Raw genomic sequence first — 25,330 nt, 5'->3', positions numbered from 1 at the left:
CTTACAAAGTTAGTGAAAAAGCCAGGTGAAAACTCGTTATAATTGCCTGTCAATGAGGACCACTCAAGGGCCATTATGTCTCAGTTGCCTTGTTCAGACTTCCTTTGGGAGATAGAATAGCATGTATAAGTCCGCACTGTGGAGATCTCGAATTTCTTTTGAAGTGCAAGCTATTTTGACGTTTCGGAGTCTTTCCCCATATTCTGAATTGTACAGACGTGACCCTTGCACGCTCCGAGACACAGTTTGCAGATCAAGTAATATATTGTAATTATAAGCATTAACGTACAACAAATTAACAGTGTGGTTTGGAGAACAATAAATGAATAAACATCGAGTTGGATCAACTCCCAGAATACCGCTACCCTGAGTTTCATGCTAACCGACCCAGATAGTTTTCCGTACCTATACCGATCCGTGAGGACAACTTGCAGTGACCATCATACACTGTCCTAAGGTAGAAACAGGTGTAGCAGAGATAGCACCATTCCGACTGAGCTAATATTACATAGGCGGGTTGGAAAAGAGCGGTGATTACTCTCTGCCGTGTTTGTTGAAATCTTGCACGAACCTTCACGTAGGTAAGCTGTCCGTGTTGAGCAAGTTCATCAAAAGGTCGTTATATTGTTTGCAGATTAGTAAGGCCAAGCTTGTAATATACGGGACAATGCAGGGCTATTGGGAGCATATGCTGTACTAGGCACGTGCGCCAAGTATACGTAAGGGCAGATGTGCTTTTAATTGTAACACCCTGACAGACGCAGCCAAGATATTTTTTTTTCGGTGGAAGATGGATTTCAAGAGGGAGGGGTGGGGAAACTGTGCTTACAGATTCACATTTAAGCGGTTTTGTATTATTTTTAATGATCGTCCTAAAGTATTAAGGATAGAAGAATAATTTTACAACGATTTTAGCTGTATTATTAATATTTGGTACATTTCCTTCTTTCCTTCAATTTTGATTTTTTCAAATATCTGGTAGGGGGAGAGCAGAAGCTTAATTCCTCCCCTCTCGGCTCATATGTACAGCCAAAAAAGTTTCAGGAAAATCAGTAAAATATGTAAAGTTGTTCCTGTGCTTAAATAATTAAGCACTGCGTCATAAGGACGTATGGGGGAGTTGATGTGTAGATCCATACAAGTAAATCAGTTGTCTTCAAAACTGTCTTTAATTTCCTCTCCCCCATTTTAAATACTCGATACATAAGGCCATGATGTAACCTACATGTACAGAATATGCAGGCCTATTATGTTACAACACGTCTGATTGATATGGGTACCGTGTATTGCATATTGATGAAGTTTTCTTCATTTTTAGAAAATCAAGAGGTGCTACATAATATTATTCATATATGGTCACGCTGTCATAATTTCCGTTCTGATGGCATTGTCCAGCGTATGTGCTTCCAATTCATTAGCACGTGACAAGGTTTACTGTCAGCTCGGCGGACATAAAAGCGGCATTTGAGTACGATTGGACGTTTCTGGAAGAAAATCAATCTTTCGTGACGCATTCAGTATAAGTTCATGGGTCTGAACGAGATCACTTACTTACTTACTCATGGAGCTGAGCCCTTCTTGAGGAGCCACCAATTCTGCAGCTACTCAAGAATTTCCCAGCATTTTATGGAACCCGAAGGTTCATCACCGTGTTCATAAGAGCCCTCCACTGGTCCCTATCCTGAACCAGATTTATCCAATCCGTACCATCCCACCCTATCTCTCTAAGATCCATTTTAATATTGTCCACCCACCTACGCTTTGGTCTTCCCTGTGGTCTCTTTCCTTCTGGCTTTCCCACCAATATCCTATATGCATTCCCCGTCTCCCCCATTCATGCTACATGCCCTGCCCACCTCATCCTCCTTGACTTGATCATTCTAATTATACTTGGAGAAGAGTACAAATTATGAGATCACATACCAGAAATACATTTTAATGTAGATTTATGTCTATAAATACGCACAGCGATTATACTATACTATTTTTACGAGTATTTTATTATAGCGAGAAGATACGAGTATGAGGAAAACGGAATTAAAAATTCGCGATACGCATGCAAACCTGCAGTGAGATTGCGTAAAGGGTGAAGAACGTTGTGAGACGGCATAAAGGAAATGTTCTGGCAGCTCAGATGGAACTGCTGGAGTAAGCGTAAAGATACTGGATAAGTCGCGATGTTTTGAGCGAGGTAAGTTATCGAAGTAATTCTGTATTTCAGCATCCCGTTGCAATTGTTCAAATTAGCGTCCATTGTTTATCTTCCGTCAAAATTGCAACACTTTTTACATTCTACACTTCAACACTACATGTTTCGGCCCCAAACGGCCATCTTCATGTGTTTTTATGTTACAGATATTGAATGATAGTTGGATGCAGTTCAGCAGCTTAAAGCCGAACACTATACGCCTGCTGATGACCCGATATAGGGCCCGAAATACGTCGCGTCCATAAAAGCATAAATAAAACAAATGTTGATACAGTAGTGTCTTCTTTGTTCTACAATACAGGGTGTTGTTGTGTAGACTGCATATTATTGTATGCTTTATATCTTATAACTCAAGAGCCGTACATAAATTTTTTATTAGGTAAACATTTTCAATGATTTCATATCAGATATATTATAATTTCCAATGGATTTCCATATCGGCATTGTAAAAGTAATCCGTAAATGAATATATTGTTATATAATATTTACTTTTACAAATTATATCATTTAAGATGAACTCACCTGCTTATTAGTATCTCAATTTTTCCATCGTGTTGTGTATAAAATAGATGGAATTAGAGCCACTGACACAACAATTGATCTATTTCATTGTTGTTTATCAGTAAATATTTTTAGTCTTTGTAATAAAATTTTCGGAAAGCAAGTGTTGAGGCGGAAAGATATTTTGTTTGACGTTCAGATGCTTGGGGCATGGAAGCGATGTTGACATTGAATAACAGCATTGAATTACCGTATTCACCCTAGCCCCTTTTGAACATAAGGAGAAGAACTATGGAGCGGCAGAAATAAACGACTAATTATGAGATCTTCTGGTTTCGACGCCTGGATATTTTGGTGTAACAAGGAAGAAAACCTGCCCAACTCTGTTCAGCTTCAGAAAATATTGAGTTGTGTGTTACAGTTAACGCCATTACATTGCTTCAAAGTACAATTAAAGTGGTCTCTATGTCTGGCTCGTATCTGTCCATCATTGATAATTCAATACGGAGGTGTAAAAAATATTGCAAATCACGTAGATTCTTCAGCGATTATCTTTGAATTGTGAAGCCGAATACGAAGAAACACCTTTCCCGTCAACTTTGAAGTAGTATTTTTCTCAGACATGTTTACACATAAAAGTGTTTCAATTATTTTCTGAACTTATATCTTGATCAGATAACTTTGAAGGATAAACTATGATACTGATAATTTGTAGTATTTTAAGAAATAAATTGCTCTTCAGACTTCATTCTTGAGAATGTCATTTTGAACTTTTCGAAATTTATTTAAATAATTCTAAATGTGCTGCAAATCAATTGTGTTCTGTTACAGTAAATCTTGTAAGATCTGAGGTTTTCGTGGCGGTGCTTATGAAGAATGCCGTCTTCTGGGATATGACGCCGTGTAGATATTGTGTAAACCGACGTTTCGGAGGAACGTATCACCTCATTTTCAGGGTAGAATAATCCGCGAGCGTGGAACCGGCATGAGCAGATGGATGCAGCCACAATATCTAGACAGCACCACCTCCCAGAAGACGGTATTCTTAACAGTCTTCTTCTTGCTTTCCCGGGTTACGAAACGTAATGCCTTTGCCGGCCTCAGAATCCACCTTCCAGCGTCTCATCATCGTCCTGAAGACTTAGAATTCCATTACCTCGGCCATACCACTTCACTCGGTCTATGTAGCATTTTTTTTCTTCCTATATGTACTAATTTCTCTAACTTTAATGTCAATGTTTAACTTGCCACGTATTTTCGCACTTTCGTCTATTTGTGTATAACTAATAAGCTAGACCATGCCTCACATTTGCGCGTTATCACTGACATACTGTCTCAAATACGTAGACCTAGGAAATATTCTATGAAAATATTAATGTCTTATTGTATAAGCCCTGTTCTATCAAAATCTCACTCATACATGTGAGGGTTCTTTTCAATTAAACAGAATGATGCTTTAGCAATTCCGAGCACAAGTTGCAGTATTACACACATTGCAACATCATACTTGAGACAAAATGAATTTCATTCAAATGATGGAACTTCTCACTATGTAGTAATTTGGCAATCTTAGTGACATTTCGTGTAGGGTCCCTAAGTCTGTATGTTAATGGAAATAAAAACGTGAACACATTTCAGGGCACTTTTCATACTGAAATATCGACGGTTGTTATTTTTTCTTTTTCTTTTTTTGTCACTACAGCCCTAGTGGGCCTAGGCCTACCGCCATGAACTTCTCCGTTCACATATCGACGGTTTAAAGCACAAATATTACGTTTGTAATAAGCTCATTCTTTAGAAAACTCAAATTAAAGATGTAAAGTAAAGTAAAGTAGAAGTAGCATAGTTGGTTGAGGCACTATGCTACAAGCTGGAAGGTCGCGGGTTCAAGTCCCGATGAGATCGTTTGATTTTTTTCAATTGACCTAATCCTTCCAGCCACACTATGGCCCTAGGATCACCTCAACCTCTAACAGAAATGAGTACCAGGAATATTCTTGGAATATTCTTGGGGATAAATGGCGGCCGGCGCGTAAGGCTGACAAGCCTACCGCCATGTATGAGCCGATTGCCTCGAAAATGTGGGAACCTAAACATCTCACAACCCTATGGGCCTCCACAGCCTGTTACAAGGATACTTTTATTTACTTTTTTATATGACAGTCAAGGACAAATGCTAAACTGAAATTTACCAAACGTGTACATGCAATTATTGTGCTTTTAGCCACTGACAAGAAGCAACAGCGTTATGCCAAGAAATGCAGATTATGACGATATGTTTGCCTTGTCATGAGGTACAGTATTACCTCAACCTTTATTACATCGCAACGGTTATTCCCGGAACAATTTAACAATGAGGGTACACAGCAACTTAAAATTAAGCAGCAGTGGACATGCAATACCCGTGCTTTATTTTAGAAATATAAAATAAAAGTAATATTCCAAAAAAATCTTGATTTTGTGACGCAAATATTTAATTTGAAATCCAAATTTCATACCGATTTACGAATACGAGTGTAAAGTATTCAGTTAGTCGAAAGTGCGGAATTCAAAACGCCGAATACTTGGGGGGGGGGACATGCTTACTGCTTGTTTGCTTAAAATATTACGTGAAAATAAGTAATTGGTTTAAAATGCAAACAAATTTTTAGTAATGTTGAGTAATGGCTTCACATATCAAAATTAAGAAACAACTTCTTTGTGATTTCAGATTTGGAGGCACGTATTCGCCTTGCAGCAAGTTCTTGTTTCATTAGATAAACAGCTGGTCGTATGTGATATGAACTATACTGTTGTTTTAGAATATTGAAACTTTGATCCCAAGTCCAGAGGAAAAAGGTTACCGCTTTTAAAACATGTAGTCATTCATTTCGAAAGAAGTTATTACGTATGCAAAACGCACTTGGTGGTTAAAATGTAAGTGGCCTATGTCTCATGAATAGTTATTGTTTGTTATGATATTAACAAATAACATTTGACTAGGTACAGATTTTAAAGGTTAATAAGTTCTATATAAGGGCTTGTTTTCCATCAAATTTGATACGATATTATTTGCTTTCATATAATATAAAACGGAAAGTAAAACTCTCTGTGTCCAGTCACAACTCTACGAAGGCGTATTGGCGGAGATGAGGTGAAGCTCCATGCATTCTTAAGCTTTGCACTAACTGAAATCGGATGGTCAGCTTCATGCCCCGACCGCATTACACCGGCAGAAAGAGCCTCCGGAACCCTTTCGATAGTCCTGCAGGTCTAGTGCTGATTTGGTCGGTGTGGCGAGCACGGAGTCCTCTGCCCCTGCTGGGATTCGAAGGCGATCGTGCAGCTTGCAGCCACTCACTTTATTGACTGAGCTACCCCGTCTCAGAAATATGCGAATACAATACTCTGGCATCTTACTTTATGATGAACTTTAATTTATATTCCCTTGCCTTAATAGTAATTTTGTTTTTGTAACAAGGAATTAATTTCATAAAGCATTCCTCCTTGGAAAGCATTTAGTTGTTCATCTGGGAAAGAAGTTTCTTGCTGTTTAAGATAACTGGAAGTTTCAACAGGTCTCCACAAGGGCCCGCCATTACACGTTTCCATGAAGAAGATCAATGCGGTCCATGGGGTCATCTCCGCTCCCAGAGTTTGGTAGCAAGAGGCTGCCATATGCCTCTAATCTAAGCGAAGATATCTCATTCCGCCGAAACGTCGATGGACTTCTATCGAAATACACAATGTTGCAGCCAAAAAGATGCTGCCGTTTATAGTAAATCTGTCTTAACTTCTACTTTTTTTATTGCTAGTGGGGTGGGACTAAGTCCCTTGTACTGCGGCCACTTCTGGCCTATTGTACCAGCCCCAGATGATAGGTGAGGGTGATTGTGGAGCAATTGGTGGAATGAAGATTGGCAGGGGAAACCGAAGTACTCGGAGAAAACCTTCCCCAGCGCCACTTTGCCCACCATAAATCCCACTTGATCAGACCCCGGCATCGAACCCGGGCCGCCGCGGCGGGAAGACAGCGACTAACCGCTTGAGCTATGGCGCGGCCTAACTTCTACTTACTTTGTTATAAGTGGCGCGTGTGAGTAATTCTGTCTTCTGGGATATAACGCCGTGTAGCCTAGCGAAATTCAACTGACGTTTCGGATGAACATTATCGCCCCCTTCTTCAGGGTGAAGGATGTTGCCAAGCAAGAAACTAACATTAAACCACCGCTGTGAGTAGGTCAGACCCAAATTGTGAATGAGAACTCTCAATGGGGATAGCCCAGTCTGTATAGCTACTGGCTACAGGATGGACAGCAAAAGAGTCGGAGTTTGAATCCCGGCGGGGGGAAAATTTTTTTCTTCTTCCACACGTCGTCCAGGCAGGTTCTGGGGCCCACCCAGCCCAATGGGTACCGGAGGATCCTTCCCTGATGATAAAGCGGCCGGAACATGAAACTGATCACTAACCACCAACTAGTGTCGAAGGTCAGGAATATGTGGATATGTTCATCCACTCCACCATCCGCCTTCATGGGGTAGTGCTTAATTAGTTAAGCTCAAGGGAAACTTTACCTATACCGATGTTGGCGTCCGTCAGGTTCATTTGTGTGGGGAGCAGTTCTTATTTCCGAGCTAAAGCGTGGACAGACAGAGTTAGACCGCGGGATAGAGTACGTCAGTGGTGTTATTCCACTTTTCCCCGAAATATCATTGTGTTGTGAAGTGGTTCATTCGGCGGTCATGGACACTTCTATCGAAATGAGTAGTTAAAAAACACGCATTGTCCTTCTGTTGAATCTTGACGTTATTGATGTTATTGAACTCTGTACTACCTGGATTGTTCCACTTGTTATCTTGGTTACGTACAAAGTGCAAGATACAAGAGCCAAAACGGAAACCCATGTTCCCACACGATAATATGACGCGTAGCAATGTCAAACACAGATCCTCAAGAAAGTTCATTTTCTAATACAGCAGCGCTTTCATTTTAGTTGATAAGCTATCCCTGTAGAAACCATGGAGGCCCATAAGGTTGTGTGTAGTCAAGGCTGCCACATTTTCTAGATAATCGGATCACAAGCGGCCTCCGTAGTCTAGGGGTAACGTTCCCACCTCATGACTCAAGGTACACGGGTTCAAACCCGACGGAGGTCGTGGAATTTTTAAGGGCGGAAAAATTCAGGGAACAAGTCCTCCGGGAGGGACTTTAAGCCGTGGGTCCCGTGTCGTAGATTTACGGCACGTAAAAGAACCTCATGTCTCAAGGAGACCTCTGAGCTAAATTTGGCAAAAAGTTTCCCGCCCAAAGTAGTTTCCAATGCCTCCGGTAGATGGGGAAGTATTGGGTACCACTGCCAGAGGAGGGGGGACCTCTCTGACAGAAAGGGACTAACTATTAGATACCACTGCCAGTAGGAGGTTGGAACCGCGCTGGCAGAAAGGGGCTAATAGCGAGCACCAGTAGCGGTAGGGTATGGAGACAGTAGAAATTAAAAGGGGGACGCACAATGGACCAATAACTGGTCTAAGTGCATGGGGAAACCCACCCCCTCAATACTGAATACTGAATAATCGGCTCACAGATGGCGGTGAAGTTGACAGCCTTATTCGCCGGCCGCCCTTTACCCCAGGAAGACTCCTGGTACTCATTTATGTTAGAGGCTCAGTCGACCCCAGGACCATAGTGTGGCTGGAAGGGTAAGGCCAATTGAAAAATCCATTGACCGCATCAGGAACCGAACCCGCGACCTTCTGCTTTGTATCATAGTGCCAGAACCAACAACGTTTCCGCTTTCGTATCGATTGGTAAGATTTGCTCTTATATATGCAGAATGTGTTGGGGTAAGGGTAACGCTTTTGGCGTGTATTTGAGAGGGGCTCAGGGTAATTATGGGCTGTGAGGTTTTTCATGGATTTTGTCAGTTCCTCCAGGAAAATGTAGGGACAGTACCTCAATTTGGCTACAGCCGCTTCCTTGGTAACCCTTTCTGATTCATATTACTGACTGCTTCGTAAAGTAACCCCATAACAATTCGATTTAGAATGTTAAGTGTTCTTGAATTCATTTAATTTTCTCTAGAGCGACTCAAATGCTGCCCCCATTGACCTCTATTGTATATGAAATGACGTCTCTACATCTCTGTCAACGTCAGTTGTAATTCGCTTACTGAATTCCTCTGAATTAATTGCTAAAAATACTAGACTTTAACTGTGAGCTTCTCTGAGTAGCTCTCTTCTAATGAGGCTTTTTGACTACTATCCTAAACTAGGCTTATATAATCTCTTTCCCGTCTGTCTATGTTTGTGTATCCCTTCCTATCAACTGTTTAATGCCTGAACCAATCTTTATGAAATCTAGTAACTACACATGGAACTAGAGCCCATCTCAACGGCGTACTTCATAAATTCTTCCCATCAGCTTGTGTGTCTGTATGTGTATCGCCGTTCGTTGCTTAGCAATGGCTCGATAAATAAGTTACCGCTGTAACGAATACACACGCAACAATAGACGAATTGTCTGACGCGTAGTTTTCTATGAGGTCCTCGTCATGTGAAAGGGAAGTAGGCGATTGGTTCTTCTGAGAACTATGTTTTCTTTCTTCCGATTCTGCATAACGTAGGCCTATATTGAATTCACGAAGAAACTGATACCATGTTAAATGCAGGGAATGCTCTGCTATTATTCAGTCAAAAATATTTTATTTTTCCATTTCTGTTAGTGACGTAATTAGTGGACTTTTCGGGGTAATAGAAACACGTACTCCAGTTGAAAATAATAAACCGGAAATGTAATTTGCCGAGTGTTTATTGAAACTTAAGCAAGAAGTATACAAAGACATTTGTTATACAACACGAAATACAAATACAGTGTTTCTTAATGCTGTAGTCTTGGATTCACGCGAAGTTGCTATGCTTTTCTATCCACTGAAATTTATCCAAGGGGAGCATGCAGATTTCAAAACTTTTAGTTCGTATTACGTAGGATATTGCGATCTATGTCAGATTTCATAACAAACCAGGTGATTCTTTATGCTGACGAAGTGTAAATATAAATACCACTGTTGTGGCTCTTACCAGAAACGTATCTTGTGAACTTTGAAAGATCTCTTTGTGTGAGTCTCAGCTTTTCCTTGACATGGTTACCTTACCTTCTCAGTGGTTTGGAGACAAAGTCTTGCTGTATGCTGATGCACAATGAAACAGTAATTGGAATTACGCAACTTGTAATAAGTTCTAATCATCCTTAATTGATGTCTCTTCTCGGGGTAGTTTCTTCTTCTTCTTTACTGGCGCTACAGCCCTGTATGCGGTCTCGGCCTCTTCCATGGTTTCGTAACAGTAAAATTTTCCGGGGTTGGAGTCATTAGTCCCAACGCCCAAGCCCCAACCTGAAGGACCAGGGACTATAATTCGTCTCACCCCTACCTTCTGACCTGTCTGAAATTAATAGCTCTACCAGGGGCTTAGACTTCCGCTAGCATAGCTCTCTGGGTTATTGGGGTGAGCAAGCCTCCCCTCCTCGATAAGACGGTATTTCTCGAGGAGGTTTCTTGGTGGCTACGAAATATTTTCTTTTTTGCCGGGTAAGCCGTGGAGTAGGTTATTTGGTTCAGTGTTGCCGTTGAGTTTATCAAATGATTCTAGAAGCAAATGCACTCATATGGAATTGAGGATGACTTTGAATTTCGCGGTCAATATGTCTGTGACGTCACAGAATATGTAATCCACTTCCGTCGTTATTTATGTTAGTGGCATTTTATTTTTGTTTTTGTTTTGAAGATATATTCAACTGCTTAGAGTACACAGTAAACATGCCGACTTCTCACCTCGAGGCCACAGGTTTATTCTCAGTTCACTCTATGCGAGATTCGTGATGCACCAAGTTGCTCTAGGGCAGTCTTCTTTCCTTGAGATTCTTTTGTTTGCCTCTGCTAACCTTCCTTCCGCCGTTGCTCCATATTTATCTGTCACTTCCCTCCGAGGTGTCCCGTAGTACCTCCCAGGCAGCACGTTATCCCGTCCTCGGCCCTCAGCTTTGGTGCTTTGTGTCTGACCTAGAGCATGGCTGGTTGCAGAGTAAGAAGGCAGTTTAGGTTACATATCGTCAAATAGCGGCGATTACGTATGATGAATTCGGAAGGGTGTGAAAGGAAGTGAATGAACTTAGGAAAGCAATGCATGACTTCAGGAGCGCCTGTCTCTAGGCCGACAGTCTATTGATTCTTGATTTCTTATGCGATTCTCTCAACTGGATATTTTGTATAGCATCTAGTTAGTTAGTTAGTTAGTTAGTTATTGGAGAGGGTGGGTTTTCCCCATGCACTTAGACCAGTATTGGTCCATTGTGCTTCCCTCTATGATATTCTACCAGTCTCTTTACCCTACCGATACTGGTGCGTACCATCAGTCCCGAACGATTCAGCGAGTTCGGCCTCTACTGGCTTAGCGGTATCTTTAATACTTCCCCCATCTATCAGAGGCGTTAGAGACTACTGTTGGGCGGGAAATATCCGATCAATTCGGCTCAGTGGTCCCCTTGGGACATGAGGTTCTTTTACGTGCCGTAAAGCTACGGCACGGGACCCACGGCTGAAAGTCCCTCCCGGAGGACTTGTTCCCTGAATTTTTCCGCCCTTAAAAAGTCCACGACCTCCGCCGAGTTTGAACCCACGTACCTTGAGTCACGTTACCCCTAGACTACGGAGGCCGCTTATATAGCATCTAACTCTATGTTCACTTCGTACGATATAGAGAGTGATTCTAAATTATTGTCGTAGTTTCCGTTTATAGGCCACGGAAGCACTGACAATAATTTAGAATCACTCTATATTAGGATGGACGTGGAAGGAAGCAGTCGCGGCCTATTTTAATGTGGTATACAGAATTTTTCAAGCGTGAGAGCGGGGAAGCACCCAGATCAAGTCTTCCCATTGTGCACTGCTTGGAAACAATATCCATTGAATATAACGACGCGTTAGTTGGGTAAGTAATGTGTCATCACCATGGCTGTCTAAGCCGACAGGCCACTACGAGTACATCCACTGATTTTTATTATGTTTATGCCCTTGAACAGAAAAGTGGGTCAGACTGAGTTTATATCAGCCACTGTGCCTTTTTCATGTCCTTTCCTATAGACGGTATACTTTAATTATTGCAACCGTGGGATGCGAAACTTGTCATATTTTATTAGCAACCAGTAGAACAGGACAGCTTAGCTCGTGTCTGTTCCGTGTTAAGCAATTGCTCGTTTCAGTCGAGTTTGCAGTGCAGAATATAGTGTGACCAGTTTCTCTTGTCTCTTCTGTACCGAGGCTGTGGTAAGGAGCCCTTATTCCACAAAACTCTTGAGCTTCTTTCTCCAACATATTTCCACATATTTCTCTCCAAGTCTTTTTTCCCTTACGGTTTGTATTGCCACTTTGAGAACAGGGTAAAGTAAAAAAGTAAAGCTATCCCTGTACCAGGCCGTGAAGGCCCATAGGGTTGTGAGACGTTGAGGGTCCCACACTATCTAGACAATCGGCTCAAAGATGACGGTAAGGTTGTCAGCCTTACACGCCGGCCGCGCTTTACTCCCCAGGAAAGTTATTTAATTAATTCCTGGTACTCATTTCTGTTAGAGGCTGAGTAAACACCAGGGCCTGGCCGGTCACGGTAGCCGAACGGTCTAAGGCATGCACTGTCTTCGCTCGCTCGGAAGCCGGGATCGTGAGTTCGAATCCCACTCAGGGCATGGATGTTTGTGTGCGTTTTTCTGTGTTTGTGTACAGGTAGAGGCCTTGCGACGAGCTGATCACCCGCACAAGGAGTCCTACTGTATGTGTAAGATCTAGAAAAACCGAAGTGAACGGAGAAGTTCATGGAGGTAGGCCTAGGCCCACTGGAGCTGTAGTGCCAAGAAAAAAAAACACCAGGGCCTAGTGCAGCTGGAAGGAGTAGGTCAACTGAAAAAAATCCAGTGACCTCATCGGGACTTGAGAATATTTCCGATCGAAGAGGGGTGAAATAGGAGACTAGTGAAAACTGCGTAAAGGCTAACATCAAAACGTATATTCTTCGCCAGACATAATTAGATATATCAAGTCATGAAGGACGAGAGGGGCAGGAAATGGGGCAGAAGAGGAATGCATATATGATTTTGGTGAGAAAACCAAAATGAAAGAGACCACTAGTAGGACCAAGACGTACTAAATGGGAGTATAATGTTAGGATGGATCTTGAAGAAATAGAGTGGGGTTGTGTGGACTAGATTTATTTGGCTGGCATCTTCATCCAAAGTATAAATGCAACATCTAGACATAGCATTTTTAGCCAACAACGTACTAACTCAACAGAACAGAGATTTCCTTGAGACGCTAACACTCTCTTAGATATTCGAGAAATTCTTCACTTCTCTGAAATGCGAAAGTGAAGGTAAAAAGTAAAGGTATCCCTGTAACAGGCCATGGATGCCCATAGGATTGTGAGATGTTGAGGTTCCCACATTTTCTAAATAAATCGGCTCATAGATGGCGGCAAGGTTGTCAGCCCTACGCGCCGGCCGCCCTTTACCCCCAAGGATATTCCTGGTACTCTTTTCTGTTAGAGGCTGAGTCGACCCCAGAGCCATAATGCGGCCGGAAAGATTAAGTCAATTGAAAAAAAAATTCATTGACTTCATCGGGGCTTGAACCCGCGACCTTCCGGCTTGTGGTATAATGCCTTAACCAACTACACGCGAAGGTTCTTTGCCATATTCTCGAGAGCTCTCCACTGGACGCTATTCTGAGCCGAATGAATTCAGCCCACAACAAAAGATATTTCTTTAAAATCCCTTTTAATAATATCCTCTCATCTACCATAGGTATACCAAGAGACTTTCTTCTACAAACTCTCCGATTAAAATTTTGTACGCTTTTTTTATTTCTCACAGGCGTGTCACTTACAACAAACATCTCGGCCTCCATGATATCATCATTCGAATTATGTCTGGTGAAGAGTGTAGATTACGAACCTCCTAACTATAAATGTATCCCCAGCCTCTCAGGTGCAAGTGTTCACCTTAGTACCCTCAATCTGTGTCCTGCCGTTAGTCTGAGAGGACCAAGTTTCACAGCCACATATTTGTAAACCTGCACGTAAAATTTACCCCAAATCAAGGTAATTTGAGACAGAACATGCAGATAACGAGAGAAATATTTATCATTCTTAATGTTCACACAGTGAGTAATTATTTTAGAAGCTGGTAATAATTTGGATCAATGCGTACTTGGTTGAGGCACTATGCTGCAAGCCGGAAGATAGCGGGATCGAATACCGATGAGGTGGATATTTTTAATTTACCTAATCCTTCCAGCCGTACTATGGCCCTGGGGTCGACCAACCTCTAACAAAAATGAGTACTAGGAATATTCTTGGAATATTGTTGGGGGTAAAGGGCGGCCGGCACGTAGGGCTGACAAACTTGCCGCCATCTGTGAGCCGATTGATTAGAAAAGGTGGTAACCTCAACATCTCACAACCCTATGGGTCTCCAAGGCCTGTTACAGGGATATCTTTACTTTTTTTNTTTTTTGAGTTGGAGTCCAACTGGGTTCACTCGGCATTGCGGCCTAGTGTACCTGTCCCATGTGATTATGATGATGGAGAATTTGGTGGAATGAAGATTGGCAAGGGAAACCGAAGTACTAGGAGAAAACCTGCCCCAGCGCCACTTTGTCCACCACAAATCCCACTTGACTAGACCCCGGGATCGAACCCGAGCCGCCGCGGTGGGAAACCAGCGACTAACCGCTTGAGCTATGGCGCGGTCTCTACCTTTACTTACTTTTATATTTATTACATGTGAGCACTATAAGTTCGAAGACTGCGGTATTCTGTATTGTAACACCGCGTATTTCGGATGTGTTTATCAAATTTTAGCCGTACTCTTATTACGCGTATAAAATGGGATTTATCCAGTGGAGCCGGTATAGCTCCGTCGGTATAGCGACTAGGTTACGGTCAGGAAAACCGAAAAATAGAGATGTTATTTTTGGTACGAACAAGAGATTTTTCGAAGAAAGCAGTCTCCTGGGATGTGGCACCGTGTAGATGTGATATTAACCGACGTTTCGGGGGAACGTATCGCCTCCATCTTCAGTGTAGAAGGAAAAATAAGAAAATCCGCAAGCGAAGAGACCGTAAGAACCGGTATTTTCTTATTTTTCCTTCTATCCTGAAGATGGAGGCCATACGTTCCTCCGAAACGTCGGTTAACACCACATCTACACGGTGCCACATTCCAGAAGACTGCTTTCTCCATAGTCACGGCCGTGAAAACCCCAAATCTTACAAGAGATTTTTCGTTTCCATAGAATCAAGACCGGATGAGTGGGCCATTCAGCTCCTTATGCGGTGGGTACCAAGGTCTCTTTCTCTGAGGTCTGGGCCGTGTAGCTGAACGCTAGCCTATGTTGGTGCTGTGGCTAAGAATGTGTGGATATACACTCCGTTTCGCCTATGTCTCCATGGTGTTAGAATTAATTTAATTCCTGGTGTTCCCTCTGAGCATAGGTCATATGTGAAACGCTAACACTTGACCGTGTAAACAGCAGTTCTTTTAATCTCGCTCCCTTCTCCATGGAGCAGTGCTTAATTAAAGCACACTCACAACTTTATTTTTATATTGTTACGTTTGTAGTGTGTCTATAGATGGGGTTTGAATTGTTAATCAGGTTTATTACACACTTATATTGTGTTACATTGTCCACTAGCCGTTGCTTGGTAGTGGCTTCAACGGCGGACGTTCCCCTTTCTATCCCCAACCTTAGCTACCAGCTTCTCACAGAAACCTCCCACAACAACTGAACCGCAGAAGTCATCTAACTCATAGTCAGATTAAGGAGTCAGGGCGAGTCACTTCACGACTAGCGGTTTATCGCCAATCAGTTCTGCTTGACTCCAAGCCGGTTGAGGCTCACGACTAGAGATTTTTCTTTTCGACTGAACCGATGCGGTCATAGTCCTCATGTAACATCCTATCTGACGAGAGGATGGGTTTGTCTCTTATGAGTATGCTTGGCTTTTCTCCAAGTGTACATTTCGCACGTATAACACTACACACAAGTCCTCTGTCAGTGCAGACTTTACAGAGCAGATTACGTATCCTTTGTTACAATGGCAGCTTGTCACTTGAACGGCCGTAAGCTTGACCACCTCCAAGTTTAAGCTCCTTATATTTTCTGTGTCTGGCTTCGCCTTGTCCTATACCGCCAATATGTTCATTCTCATGATTTTGTATGACTTCTGCTTGTTGCTTACACAAGTTTGTTACATAATCATATACATACGGAATGTTGAAAGGTATTTGCAAATCACGGACAGGTGTGCACGTTGGCAAATTTCCAGTGGAGCGAAGAACCTTGTGTTTTCTAACACACTAACTTACACTGCAAAATAATATGTCGAAACGGGCCGCGTAGAAAACATCACCCCTCTGTTTCATTGAAATTGTTGCTATGGAAGTGTTGCATTCGTGTCTGTTGCGGAGCCGTTACTTAGCAACGACTGTTTTATAGTTGCTAATTTCGTGGTCATTGCCTAGCAGCGGGTCAACATGCCACAATATTTATCCAGTGAAAGAATTTCATTATTATTTCGCATTGCCATAAGAGTTCGAAGACTAGAATATTTCTGCCTTTCTCCAGGTTCATAAAAAATTTTAGGCCCAGTTTTCCAACATATTTTTCCTAACTTTTATTTCTTGTAATAAAAGTACTACAAATAGGTCATATTAAACTTTATGATGGGAGTCATATAATTATATGCAGATAAGAAAGTATACCTTAACTCAATGACATCTGAAATTTTCCTATCCCACCGTAATTTTTAATTCAGGTTTGCGTACTATCCACTATATATATTGTGGCGTGCCGCCTAGGGCTGGAATATTTGGAATCAGAACGCATCTGTTGCTGTACAACGGCTAGAAATTCCTAGGCAGCGAAGCCTAGGAAATCATCCCGGAAATGAAAGCCTAGCAGTGGGGTAGCCACCGTTACAAACGAATTGCGCGAAGCAGCGTTTGCAAAGCAGCGGCCGAAATTAACACTTAACCAAGTTATTCCCTATTCAGTCCGAGTGCACGTTATAAGAGCCCAACTGCGACGAGAGACTAGTTTCAGTTTGTATTCGACCTTAGCAGGAGAAAGTTCTTATCCGACTACAGCAGAAGGGTTGTAACATTGGAGAAGAAATATCTAAAGGACGTTATGAGTAAAAGTGACTACCCAATAGAAGTATTCGTTCAAATCCGAGAACCCACACAACTTCTTGTCTGGTTGCTTAGCAAACGCGTGATAATACCTTTATATACGTGTATATACTCGTGTATATATATATACTATATATGTGTATATATGTGTGTGTACTGTCAATTGGATGAATTAATTTAATTAATTTACATCCTTGTACACGATGCAACTGTTATGAAACCAGCTGGACTCTCAGTTACTTGGACATCCCTGTTGGCCAATCACAAAGGAGTACGTTCGAGTCTTTGCCAGAATACGACGTTATGCTTGATATAGACCTTAATTTTGTTTCAGTTGTTTGGAATATCCTTGAAGTTTTCTCTTTCTGCTTTGGGTTTGAAGTGTGGAAGAGATACGGGTAAAAGGCATGTTGTCCAACTACTGCATTGGTGCTAGTGAAGGCGCTGTCCAGAAGAGGAGGAGTTGTCATAAAAATTTGTTAACCGATCCCTGTGATCCTCAGTTCGCACTAGAATGTGCGCACATTTCAATGCTTGTGATTTCCGATCTGTTTGTTTTGTATTATGAGGAAATGTAGGCCTGTATTCTCATCATGTCTGTATGTACATTCGTTTGTCAACCTGTGAGACCTCTGAGTTAATTGACGAATTGTCAATGAACTTTGAATTAAGGGATTGCCACTAGAGGCCATATCAGCCATAAATAATAAAAAAATGACGATCGATGAATCTTCCGGAAGGACAGGTACACTAACACTAGTATAAATGAAATTTCATGTGGTGAAAGACGTTCAGAAACAAGCAATTATGCAAGGTAGAATAAAATATAAACAACATGGAATACTTATTTATTTTACATTAATTTTCTGTTTGATGGCTGTAAGAAGCAATACTTGCAGTTATACGATAAATTTAATAGACAAAGACCTACATCCTTACTTAAATTCTGGTGACTGACGTGCTGCAGCAGTGATGGTTGTAATATTTTCTTAATTTGTTTAGAAAATAGTTCATTTATCTACAAAAATGTCCCCTATAGGACATTCTTATAATCATATTACCCCACTATTTTTGAACACCTCTCTTAACTATTATTATTAATATTTTATACATAAACTTCCTCCTCTTTTTAAATGAATTTATGAATTTTGTTTATGAAGTAACAGACTTCTTGCACATTTTTTTTCCTCTAGTCTTAAGAGCTCTGCAACTGATTCTGAGTAGTCTTTCTTGCTGTTTACAGACAAAATGTCCATCATTGTTGCCCTGATGCAGTTTACAATCCGAGAATACGTGTTGCTCCTTTTGCAGCCCGTCACCACATTCGCGTTCAGGTGTGGACACAAAGGTAAATCTTATTAAGCTTGCTTTAAAACTGAAGTGCCCTGCCCTCATGCGGTTTATTGACACTAAGACACGATAGATAATTTTTATCTCGCGGGTTCACGGACACGATGCATTACTGTAGTACCTTTCAGGGTAGCTTTCTCTTGTCACTTTGGTGGAGGTTCATGCCATCTACCAGTTGGCAGAATTACCACGCAGTGTTTGCTGCATGATCGATATATGTCGATAGCAATGAAAGCGAGAAGGTTGCATTGCCATCTGTTGTTGTACAAGTGAACTTCTCCAAGCAGCTTTCAGCGAGCGCGCCTGTGTATTATCGAAGCAGTTAACTGGCACAAAACGTTCTTGACTTCTTGACGTTCTTGACTGCTGGTGCGTGTGTGTGTGTGTGTGTGGATGCGCGTGCGTTTATCTTTTGGTGTTTCATAGTATAAAGCAGTTACCAGCTTTAAGCAATTGAAAAAAGAGTAAGCCTACATGCTGTCAACCAGTGACGGGCTACGTGTATACAATCTTGAAGCTGAAGTTTATGTCTTTTTCCGATTAATTGCAGGACAAAAGAAAATCGTACAAATTTTATACAGAGCACTGTACACATGTGTCCCTTTTTCGTTGTGCAGAGTTGAACTCGGGAAAATTAGCTGTAAATAAGGACTACTGTCTTCTACGTTGTAACACCGTGTTGTTCTAAGAACGCCTGACGTTTCGGAGGAAGATATCACCTCTATCTTCTGCCTTTTTCTGCCGGTTTCATACTAATCTTGCCCTTTGACCGTGGAGATTTATGCGATGTCATCCGAAATATCGGGCGTTCTCCGAATTACACTGCATTACATCTCAGAAGACCACACTCTTCAGTCCCGCCCTGGGAACCTCAAAGCCATCAGGTATGTTAACCGTGAAGGCTGCATATACGGGCTGCAGTAAAGGTTGACAAGATCGACTCTTCTGTTTCGAAATTTGGAACAGCAAATGAGAACATATCTACACCCTTTCGCAAATTTCTGCTATTCAGTCTGCAGTTGTTTTAACTAGCTGAGTTATTCCGCCTCGGTCTGTAGTTGCCTTACCGACAGGGCTATTGTGGCTCAGTCTGTAGTTGCCTTACCGACAGGGCTACTGTGGCTCAGTCTGTAGTTGCCTTACCCATATGACTCCTATGATTCAGTCTGTAGTTGCCTTACCGACAGGGCTACTGTAGCTCAGTCTGTAGTTGCCTTACCCATATGACTGCTATGATTCAGTCTGTAGTTGCCTTACCGACAGGGCTACTGTAGCTCAGTCTGTAGTTGCCTTACCCATATGACTGCTATGATTCAGTCTGTAGTTGCCTTACCAGTTGGACTTCTGTGGCTCAATCTGTAGTCTTACCAACAGGACTATTATGGCTCAGTTTGTAGTTGTCTTACCGACAGGACTACTATGGCTCATTCTGTAGTTGCCTTACCGACGGGACTCCTGTGGCTCAGTTTGTAGTTGCCTTACCGACAGGACTACTGTGGCTCAGTCTGTAGCTGCCTTACCGACAGGACTACTGTGGCTCAGTCAGTAGTTGCCTTACCGACAGGACTACTGTGGCTCAATCTTTAGTTGTCTTACCGACAGGGCTACTATGGCTCAGTCTGTAGCTGCCTTACAGACAGGACTACTGTGGCTCAGTCTGTAGTTGCCTTACCGACGGGACTACTGTGGCTCAGTCTGTAGTTGCCTTACCGACAGTGATGCTCTGGCTCACTTTGTCATTGCCTTGTTAACAGAGCCATTGTGGCTGAGTTTGTCGTTGCCATACCAATTAAGCTACAGTAGCCCGGTCTGTAATTATTTTACCAACGGTGCTACTCTGCGTACGATATGTTACAGTGGTGGCAGAACATTTTGCATATATATGTTGTAAATGGGTGCTATGTGCTCTGCCATCCACTTTAGTCTACTTTCCTTCCATAAGGAGCAAAACGCTGGGGCAGACTACACATCAATCATCGTCGGTCTCCGGGGTCGAAATTGTAATCCTGGAAGAAGGAGAGCTTATTTATAAGAGACAGACAGGCTGGCTTAATCTTTACGTTCTTGGTAAGTCTGTCTGCCTGTCTCCCAAATATTTTTAACCGGTTCAGAAGTTTTCAATAAATGTGTCATGGACAACACGCGACTAAAGTGTACCCCACCTAAACATATGATACTCTGAAGAGAGTACTTATTATGTAAGAGTGGACGAAGGAATTATTTATTGCGAAACAAGTCATGAATTTAATTTACAGCAGGGGAAATGGGAATTTTAGTTTTCCCAATAATTTAAGAACTATTTTGGACCCTTTTCTTCGTTGCGTACTTTGGATCCAGGGCCTTAAAGCAAGTACTTCAGCATCTTGAAGATGGAGGCAGTCAGTTCTTCCGACAAGCTGTTAATATTGCACAGCATCACATCCAGGAAGACCATAATGTTAAAAACCCAGAAATTAATTTTGTTACCAATCAGCAACGTGTATCTCATGCTGTCTCCTTCCTGCGTGTCTGCATATTTCCCTCCCCTTATTAAGTTTTGAATCTTGGTATGGCACCCGAGCCCATCTGAACGGCGTACCTCATAAATACCTTCCATCAGTTTGTGTGTGTGTGTGTTGCTAGGCAACGACTCGGTAAAAACGTTACCGCGGCAAAGACTACACATACAACATTTGTACACCTTTTGGACGCTTCATTTTCTGTGCGGTCCGAGTTGTATGTAAGGAGAGTCTGTGGGCTTGTCTGTATATCCCCTACCGTTGCAAGGCAACGGCACGGTAAACACATTCCCGCGCCAAAAAGAAATTGTTGGAGGCATCGTTTCCCATACGGTCCGTGTCGTATCAAAGAAAGTAGGTGATCAGTTTTTGCCAGAACTTCTTATTTTTTAATATTATGTACGGAATCTTGGAGTGTTCAGAGTCAAAATGATGTCACGTTGGTTTGTAGGTTTTTTAAAAGTAAAACGATGTAATATTTAGGCTAAGAAACCTACTAGTTATTTACTGAAGCTGACTACAGATGGCCGCATTGACGGTATGGACTGGACCGCGATGTGTCGGTCATTATGAAATACAGAGTAGAACAGAATCACGTCGAAAAACGCAAGAAATATTCTCGCTTGGGCATAAAGGAACAAGTGTATGTTGTTGCTATTGGCCTGATTTAATAACTGTGTGAGATTCGAGATTCTCACTGAGGTCAGATCAAAATTAAGGTTTTCTACGGTGTGACAAGAACCCGTCTACCAAACTATACTGCGCCACATGCCAGAACACCGTAATATTGATTTAATAACTCCCGTAATCCGGTCTAGAGAACCGAAATTAACGGCCGTGCGGATTCGTTGCGCTGACCACGCGACACCCTCTATCCACATAAGTTGGCACTAACTTCGCCGATAAGCGGCGTTCGCTCGGTCGGTATAGTTCGCTTGCAGACAAAAAACACGGAGTTTGTTTTTTGTTTCGTAATATATGTTTATGTTTAAAATTCTCGTGTGACAGTCTGTTTTTCTTCTTATTATTATTCTTATTCTCCTTCTATTGCTCTCCCACTTGGAGCATAGGGCATCCGTGAAACGCTTCGTTTCACTTCAGTTTCTTAATCTATGACAGTCGGTAGGACTCCTTGGACGAAGGATCAGCCCGTCGCAAGGTCGCTATCTAACACAAACACAGAATAAACACAGACAACCACACCTCGAGGGGGATTCGAACACTCAATCCAAGCGTTCAAGCGAGCGAAGAGAGTTCATACCTTTGACCGCGCGGCCACCGTGATCGCCCGAGAGGCGGTTACATCCGGTTACATTATTAAGTGTTGAAGGCCTTTATGCAGCTTCCTTCATCTCTGTTCAAGCATGTTATTACGCACATCTGTTAATCTGCATCATGCAATTAATAATTACAGATATTGACACCTGTTAATTGTTACAACACTTTGTATTTATTTATTTGAGATCAATTTTAATATTATCCTTCAATCTACCCTAGGACTTCCAAAAGGTTTCTGCCTTTAAGGTTTTCGATCAAAATTTTTGAAAGTTTTCCTGCTTTTTCTTAGGCGTGTTCTTTGTATTGGCCATCTCATCTTCCTGTCTGTCTTAGAATAAAGCACCCATCTGGGGCCTAGGACCAGATCTTTAATATTGTCAGACATTTGCAGGCTTCTTGATGTGGGACTTTCTTTCTGACGATAGGTCGGCTGTGTCGTTTGCCAGAGTCAAAGTCAGCAGCAATAATTCTGTTGTCAGTATGTAAAATTTACATTTTAAAAGGTAAAAATCCTATCCATGTAATAGACCGTGAAGGATCATAGGGTTGTGAGACGTCGAAGCTTCCACATTCTCTAGACAATCGGCTCACTTATGGCGGTAAGATTGTCAGCCTTACGCGCCGGCATCCTTTACCCAGGAAGATTCCAGGTATGCATTTCTGTTAGAGGCTGAGTCGACGTCAGGACCATAGTGCTGCTGGAAGAATTAGGTGAAGTGAAAAAATTCAGTGATTTCATCGGGAATCGAACCCGCGACCATCCGGCTTCTAGCATATTGCCTTAACCAACTGCGCTACCGTATGCCCCCATATTTACATTTTACATGTCATTAAATATGTATACAATATATACAAGGCCTCTGTCAGTACAGGCTCAGTACAGAATATCATGCCTATGAAAACTAGTGGTCATTTTGCTCAAAGAGATTTAAAGTAATTTTTGTAATGGCCACTGTTTTAGCCTCCTCTAACAGAGCACCGTTAGACTCTGTCATAGTCTGCTGCACTACCGTTACTAATACTTTAACATTTTGTCCAGAGGCAAACTCTTTACATTAGGGTCCCGAACTGACTCACCTGTTGGCTGGTGTTCGTGTTGGGGTAAGGCCGCAGGGACCCTGGGTTCCACTGTGGCGGGACCTGCCACTGCCACCTCATGTATCTGAGGCTGCTGCTGGTTCTCTGTCCTACCTCGGAGCGCCGCCGCGAAGGACACGCCTGGAGTGGTGAGGTTTGAAGAGAACACTCTACCTGTTGTAGTCCTGGGTGTCCTCTGCTATTCCTTTGTTTGCAGCTCCTCCTTCGCGTGTCTGCAGCCCCGAAAATTGGCAGGATGAGGGGTTTCTCCTTCCACGAACAGGCAGTTGCAGCATTTTGGGGTGGAAGATGTAATCCTTTTCTCGGGGCACTCCTTGTGCAGGTGACCGCCTCCGCAGCACAAGCAGAAGGGAGGTTGCTTCCATTTTGCCCAGACGTCGCCGAAATGCTGGCAGTTATGGCACTGCATAAGACCATTCTGAGCTCTATATGCCTTCACCCTGACTGCAATATGGCAGAGGCTTCGCAGCCGGAAAATTTCTTGGGATTTTGCAAGATTATTAGGAAGAGGGGGAGGTTTATGTTTCTTGATCCGTGGAGGATGACCGACGAGTGACTGTTATCTGCTTTACGCTAATAATGTCAAACCCGAGGCTCACCAGCCCGTCATATATGCCTTCTACAGGGATGTTTTGTGGCAGGTGACGTATCACCGCCTTCATAGGTTTTTCGGATTTGGGATAGAACGAGCAATAGGACAGGATATTGGCGTCGAAGTTGGGATTTGAAGGACTGGAAATCCGCCATGTCTCTCGTGATGACTCTGGTTCCGTTTCTAGTGCTACGGAAGTCAAACTTTCTTTGATCACACTTTGTAGTTGCTTTTCCAACTGAATCAGGTTAGAGGTAGACATTAGAATTATTGGGGGCGGACTACCTGTTTTGCCAGGAACTGCCTCCTCATTTGAAGTGGCCTTGGTGCCGGAAGCGTCGGTGTCGTGTCTGCTCCCCTGAGGGTGGGGGATCGAAAAAAGTTTCGGGTTCACGACGTCCTTTGGGGGATGGGGATATTTAAGGCGGGCGACCTTTTGGTCTGCACTGCATTTTTCTTGCAAGTTTCATCAGTGGCGCGCCGCTTCCTCCTCGGTACTTCTTGGAAACTTTGCTCCTGTGTTGTTTGTTGCCCTGTGGCTTTTGGTGATTTAGTTCTGTCTGCTAGGGTGTCCCCCTTTAGCACAGCCTTTAACTCGTGTGAAGTTACTGTATGGGTGCCATACAGGGCACTAAACATTGGCTTTCTATGAAGAGATTTGCAGTAGGTGGCTCCGTTTTCTTCCTCAATAGTTACAGTGGCAGTCAATGCCGTACTTCTTCCTACAGAGGCTGTTGTGTGTCCTGTCACGTCCTCAATGTCGCCCAGCTGTTTCAGCCGTGTGTCCGCCTCAGGATATTTATTTCAGTGTAGAAAGTTTATTCGTCCAAAATATTTGGTAACCAGGCACCGGCACGTCCGCCACCTCGGATACGATACTCAATTTTCACTTCACTCCCTCGAGCTGCGATCGTGTTTATGTATCGAGAAGGAGCAGAATACATTGCTGTCACACGCAATAAGAAGACGATCTCCACTCAGCACTCATCACTGAACAGTCCTTACTGCCACTATAACACTATCGCATTTCCACACTTTACAGCTCACTAGAGCGCTCAGTCTAATGTTTTCACTTTGTTACCCCAATTGCCTTCACATACTTCTAGTCTCGAGTCCCGAGTCTTATATTACGACCGACGGTCAATTGGCCAGTGTATCTTGGAATAAAGCACCCATCTGGGGATCACGACCAGATTTTTCATTGCTGTCAGACAGTTGCGGGTTTGTTGTGGGACGCTATCTCTGACGAGAGGACGGGTCTGTCGTTTACAATTGCTGCTGGCCCTAGCCAATGCAGTCATTCTTGGGGCCGAGTCCCTTGAGGATCGCGACCATATTTTACTGTCTCAAATTTGGGACTTCGCTTTTCGTCGCCTCCTACGACTCGCAGGGTTATGATGGAGGTATTGCAACCCTCCTCCACCAGATATGTCTTCTGCAGGGATGTTTTGTGGCAGGTGACGTATCACCGCCTTCGTAGGTTTCTCGGATTTGGGATGGAACGAGTAATAGAACAGGTTATTGGTGTCGAAGTGAGATTTGATGGAATGGAAATCCTCGGTGCCTCTTTTGATGACTCTGATTCCGTT

General features: G+C 42.7%; 1 protein-coding gene across 1 annotated transcript in view; it reads left to right on the top strand.

The window, feature by feature from the left end:
• Nucleotides 1–25,330, top strand: part of LOC111861910 (ATP-binding cassette sub-family G member 1) — a 233,759-nt gene that overhangs the window by 67,389 nt on the left and 141,040 nt on the right. The window contains exon 2 of the mRNA XM_023846864.2: nt 18,169–18,273. The gene's annotated coding sequence lies outside the window, so the exon portion shown is untranslated. The remainder of the gene's footprint in view (nt 1–18,168; nt 18,274–25,330) is intronic.

The sequence above is a fragment of the Cryptotermes secundus genome, unplaced genomic scaffold, assembly GCF_002891405.2.
Source record: "Cryptotermes secundus unplaced genomic scaffold, Csec_1.0 scaffold39, whole genome shotgun sequence".
Classification (NCBI taxonomy): Eukaryota; Metazoa; Arthropoda; class Insecta; order Blattodea; family Kalotermitidae; genus Cryptotermes; species Cryptotermes secundus.
The sequence above is the reverse complement of the archived record's forward strand: the minus strand, read 5'-3'. Positions and strand labels throughout refer to the sequence as shown.